This window comes from Gymnoscopelus braueri (assembly GCF_963280865.1).
Source record: "Gymnoscopelus braueri genome assembly, chromosome: 16".
NCBI lineage: Eukaryota > Metazoa > Chordata > Actinopteri > Myctophiformes > Myctophidae > Gymnoscopelus > Gymnoscopelus braueri.
Window position 1 is genome coordinate 43,737,982 of NC_137616.1, and position 6,231 is coordinate 43,744,212.

Here is a 6,231-nt window from a genome sequence, read left to right on the forward strand (position 1 = left end):
TGGTCGGGCCGAGGCGAGCCGAGCCTCGGGCTCCATGAAAAAAAAGAAATATATATATATATATATATATTTTTTTAATAATATATTTTTAAATTCTGTTCTGTCTGAATGTGTATTTATCTATTATGAAGATGGCGCTGACGGCGCTGACTGACTGGCGTTAACTTGCACTGTGCTGCTCACGCTCAGCTCAGCCTCAGGCAGCAGAGTGAGAGAGAGTAAAAAAAAACTATTCTGGGCGAGCGTTCCGGTGGTAACCAGAACGCTCGCCCCAAAACACACTCGCCCCCCATTCATTTCGCGGACAGAGGCCGCCGGATTAGACCCGGGGCGAGTGTGTTTTGGGACGAGCGTTCTTGTATTGTATTCCATTCCAGCCACCATGTGCCATGTGATTTCATTCACCGCTTGTTTACAAGTCGAATTTGGGGAAACAAAATAATTAGGAGCTCAAAAACATAATGAGAGGATACAAGAGATATCTGTGCAACAGCTGCAAAGTGTGGACAGTAACTAAGCAGACAGGAAGGCACAGAACAATGCTACAAAATAAAGGTGCACAAAAGCAGGGCAACAACAGAGTAACAAATAACAAGACTAGATACAAAACAACAGAACAGAACAAAGGCCTAATAAGTCCAAGACCTTATAAGGGCAGTCACGGGCTAAATAATTAAGTCAAAGTCCAAGGCCCGAGGAGCGGACCGTGACATGAGAGCGTACAAATTAGATATTTTTTTTGGGGGGGTGACAGGATGCTGTCATATAGCACGATACATACAGCACAGTACATTAATAAACAAAGTTAAAACATTGATTTTGATCTTAAGTTCTTTCTGTCCAAAGCATTGACTTTCAGTGCGTAAGCAATCTGCAAAAAGCTGTAATAAATGAGTCTCCTCTGTGTCTGGATGCGTGAACTGGATATACAGTGTAGTGTTACACAGTGTGAACTGTATATCGCCACTGTCGGTCAAAAACCTCTTATCTCCATATTCTAACTTATTGTGTTTCTTCGTTAATTAACGCCCTACTTGATCACACTACAGCGTCACACGAAAGCATAGAGAGCAGCAGATCTACAAGCTCGAAACGCGGCGCGAAGCGGCGCGTTTCGAGCTTGTAGATCTGCTGCTTTTGACGCTTTTGAATTTGAATCCTGATAAGTAACCGTTTTTGGACATGTGAGGTTTCCACCCGACAGAGACGATACAGTATAGTGTTATGAACACACAGTGTTTTCATGACACTGTGGTTGTAATAATCGTCACTGTGTCGGGCAGGAACCATCTATCTCCGTGGTTTCTCGTAAATTTAACGTCCCGCTTCCGATCGTACAAGTTTGTCACACAAAGTGCAATTTTAGTAGAAAAAGACATTCGAAAATGTAAGTGAAAGTTAAGTGTTTCTGTCCTTTTATATTTGATTGAGAGGAGGACCATCCTCGCAATACAAAACGGTTGTTTTATGGTTAAAAACGCATTTTCAGAGCATCAACTTTGGAGACCCCTATCAGTCTAACACAGTGGTTCTCAAACCTTTTCATGTCAAGGACCCCCAAATTGATATGAATTTTGACGCGGACCCCCATCTGAATTTGTTTTTGTGCCAGGGACCCTCCGAATAGCAGATTTGTGTTAAAAACATTTGCAATTTTTCTTTTTTTAATCAAAAATAGCAGATGTTCAAGCTCGTAATCTGCTATTTTGAATAGTGGTCACTGGTCTAACACACGCATTAGACCTATTACTGGTCCATGCACCACATGGAAGTTTTGGAACAAGCAGTACCAGAGACCGACTCTCCTTGCTAATCCTATACCCACCTATGAGCACTCATCCTGGGCATAGGAGCGACCGTACTAAAAGCAGATCTACAAACACACCACGTGTGGCCCATAACATGGTGAATTCATGTATTAAGTAGGCCTGTCACAAGAATCACCAGCAATTATTTGAGATAATCACAATTGTTTTTGCTTAATCGTCATAATCGTTTCCATGCCTAAAAATGCTGATATATTTTCAAACATTTACACAAATATTGGAAATAGCAGATCTACAAGCTCACAACACGTCACACTGCGACACGTTGTGAGCTTGTAGATCGGCTATTTCCACTATTATTTATAATTTTTTAAGTATAACGTTACTTCAACATTAATTCATGATGAATTAATTCTTAAAAATTATGTATTAGTTAATCATAAATTAAGCATGAATTAAGTGTTAACTACGTATATGAATGAGCCCTACTGTAGATAAGCCAGTGTTACCATTATGGGCTTTATAATTAGGAAAAGATTGTGTTGTGAGCTTGTGGAGCGGTTATTTTTCAGCTGTTTTCATCCTAAAATTCCTAACAAGTATAGTAATACTGTAAAGTGTGTGCGCGTGCGTGTGTGTGTGTGTGTGTGTGTGTGTGTGTGTGTGTGTGTGTGTGTGTGTGTGTGTGTGTGTGTGTGTGTGTGTGTGTGTGTGTGTGTGTGTGTGTGTGTGTGTGTGTGTGTGTGTGTGTGTGTGTTTTATTGGTACTAGCCTATATAAAGCGGTTAAGTTCAGCTCAGTGTTTGCAGCAGCTGCTGTGTGTGTGTGTGTGTGTGTGTGTGTGTGTGTGTGTGTGTGTGTGTGTGTGTGTGTGTGTGTGTGTGTGTGTGTGTGTGTGTGTGTGTGTGTGTGTGTGTGTGTGTGTGTGTGTGTGTGTGTGGTTGAGTCTCACTCTCTAATTATAGCCCTTGCCAGCGCAGGCTCCCAGGGCAAGGCGGGGGTCAGGTTACACCGTCACACACTTTTCTCACACATACACACACACACACACACACACACACACACACACACACACACACACACACACACACACACACACACACACACCCCCCACACACACACACACACACCCTTAGAAACACACAATAAAAACAGGTACACTCAAAAAGGGGTTAAAATTTTGGACTCATTGCAGGTCATCTAAGGAAAAAGGGTTATTTACAGTAAGAACGATACTAATTATTTTGTAATTATGGATTCAAAACGTTCTTGTTTTAATGTAGCGGCCCAAGCTACATCAATAGATGTCCTTTTCATATCAGGAACCCAGCCTCATTAAAAACGCAGCTTCTCTCTCGTTAAAAAAGTACAACTGTCTTCGGAGAATTCACAAGAACAAGACCATGACCCAGTTTGACCACAACAGCTCATCCTTAAAAAGAAAGTAATAAGAAGCTGTTACTGTAAGTTCTTCATTTACATGAAACTGTTGGGTATACCACTGTGATATGAGCATTACACCAAGCAACTGTGTCTGTAGCCTTGAGAGCATTGGCTCTCAAACATTTTGAAATCAAGGACCCCCAAATTGATATGTTTTTGGACGCGGACCCCCATCAGAACATGTTTGGTTGTAGGAATCCCCAAAAGAGAAGTTACAACATTTTCGATATATTTCAAAACAAAAATAGCATAATGCTCAAGGAGCTTGTAGATCTGCTATTTTTGAATAGCCAACATTATAAATGGTTAAAGGGATAGTTCACTCAAAAAAATATATATATATTTTCTATCGATTAGTCACCCCATGGAGACTTTAATTCATGGATTCTTTATTTATTTTTGTCACATTCTTAAGCCAATAATTTGATGACCAGCGGACCAGTAGGCAGCGGTTCCGGTAGGAGACACAAAGGAGACTCTTTGTGTCTCCTACCGGAACCACTGCCGGTAATCAAATTATTGGCCTAGTTTTACTTCTACTCCACTACAGCTCAAAGGCAAATATTGTACATATACTCCACTATAACTATTTGTAAACATTACTAGTTACTATGTAGAATTTGATTATAATTACAAAACCATTTCAGACCTTTGTCTACTTTGGCAATTTGAAAATAGCAGATCTACAAGCTCACAACACGTCGCTTTGTGGCGCATTGTGAGCTTGTAGATCTGCTATTTTCTGCGATTTTTTAATACATTTTTAAACTTGTGAAATGGGACCTTCTGCATAATGAGTATAATTTTGGTACTTTAAGTACATTTTGATGCCAACACTTTTGTACTTTTACTCAAGTCAATTTTGAATACCGAACTTGTACTTGTAACAGACTATTTCTTTCTTCCATCATTGCTTTATTTCTCTCTCTCTCTCTCTCTCTCTCTCTCTCTCTCTCTCTCTCTCTCTCTCTCTCTCTCTCTCTCTCTCTCTCTCTCTCTCTCTCTCTGTGTCACCATATGTTTCTATCTAATTTGGGACATTCACACAGGGGGGGGGGGGGCAGGGCCACTCTATGAATGGGTCAGAGAGTCACCCTCACCCCCTGTCTCTCCTTCTCTGTGTCTCACTCTCTCTCCAACTGGGCTGGCTGGCTGCTTCCACTCTAAACTAACTCACACTTCAACACCAAAGGAGGGAGAAACACAGAAACCAAAGACTTATTTATTTTCTTTCTTGGACAGGTTTGCTTTCTTTTTTTCCCACTGGAGTCGTTGTCCTTTTCTTCAACAGGGGGATATAAAAATTAAAAAAAAAAACTGTTTGTGATCAGCTGGTGATTGGTTGTTGCTACATGAACCCTGTTGCCGCCATCTTTTACCGGGAAGCCTAGCGGAGCCAATACGGATTGAACGCCAGGAGTTATACCTGTGTTACCACGGTAACTGACTGAGACACCCGAGAAGACGACTGCAACTTGCACCAAAGTCACATTCCACAAAGGTACTGTCTGTAACATTTCACTTTAGTGAAGCCAATCACATAGAACAGAATGCATTATAGCAAAGTGGGTCTTCAACATGGGGTCCACCGGGACCCCTAGGGGGGGGGGGGTCCTCAGAGTCACTACAGGGGGGCCGCCAAATCTTTGTGTGATAGGATTTTTTTTTTTACATTAACCACTTGAACCCTATAGCATCCCTTTTCTGAGGGGACCATTCGCCGAAAATATATCAGATCTACAAGCTCACAAGCTTGGGGGGGAAAAGAGCACACCAAGTACAAAGATGTGGGTCAAGTTTACTAAGTATTGAGGGTTTAAGTGATATTAAAGGGATAGTTCACCCCCCCAAAAGAAAAATAAATTCTATGGATTAGTCACCTCATGGAGAACTTGAATTCATGGATATTTTTTGTTTTTGTCTCATTCCTAAGCCAATAATTTGATGACCAGCGGACCGGTAGGCAGTGGTTCCGGTATAGGAGACACAAAGGAGACTCTTTGTGTCTCCTACCGGAACCGCTGCCGGTCATCAAATTATTGGCTTTTGAATGAGACAAAAACTAAAAGATATCCATGAATTCAAGTCTCCATGGGGTGACAAATCGATAGAAAAAAGGGTATTTTGGGGGTGAACTATCCCTTTAAAGGTCTAAATGCCCACTGTGCTGTATGGGTTCATATAGACCCCTTAACAGACGACGTCACACTGATAAGAACCAGTATGCGTGCGCAGGCCGGCACCAAGTGAAACCCATTCTGTCAGGTCTCGCTAGGACGCGCCTCACTAGCCAACACACAAGAGAAGGTTGAATGTACTGAAACCAGCGAAACCCCGAAATAATATGTTGGGAATTGATTGCATGAAACAATCACCTGTGTGTCCAGTCTCAATGTTAGTAAACAAAGAATTGGTCTATACTGCTCAGTGCTCACTGACTGACTGGTCTTGATTCAAAAGACTTTTTGTTATATTGTCATTCAAGCCAAAGATTCACCACTTTGTGAGAAGATTAGATTGAACATTAGCGTGCTAAACCTTAGACACATTTAACCACTTAACCTCTATGTAAACCGAATAGCGAAAAACATCCGATCGACAAGCTGCACAAAGAGTTGCGATGCGACACGTTGTGAGAAAATCTTTGAAAATGTGGAAATATTTATTTATTCAACGTTAATGACACGTGTGACCTGCGTAACATTTTAAGTGTGCCCACGATACAGATGCCGGGTTGAAAGTGATGAAGCTATACGTGAAACACATTCTCATATAGTAATTGATATTCAATGAATAACTGATGATCAATCAATTCTTTTTTTCTCTATGCATAAAGTAGAGTTAGTCCTCAAAGAAAGGATTTGATTGGTCGGTGTTGTTGCTATACTCTCTGCTATTCCTCTTGAAGTGGACTTTATTACATGTGTTTTGCATCATTCTGCTGGGGGGAGGGGAGAGGGGGGGGGGCTGTGAAGGACACAGTAACACTGTTTGCTTCTATATTCTCTCTATGGGTTTTTAT

General features: G+C 41.3%; 1 protein-coding gene across 2 annotated transcripts in view; it reads left to right on the forward strand.

Annotated features, from left to right (window-relative positions):
* Nucleotides 1-4,348: 4,348 nt before the first annotated feature.
* trdn (triadin) overlaps nucleotides 4,349-6,231 on the forward strand; it is a 23,578-nt gene continuing 21,695 nt past the window's right edge. For both annotated transcript variants that reach the window (XM_080453415.1, XM_080453416.1), the window contains exon 1: nucleotides 4,349-4,710. The gene's annotated coding sequence lies outside the window, so the exon portion shown is untranslated. The remainder of the gene's footprint in view (nucleotides 4,711-6,231) is intronic.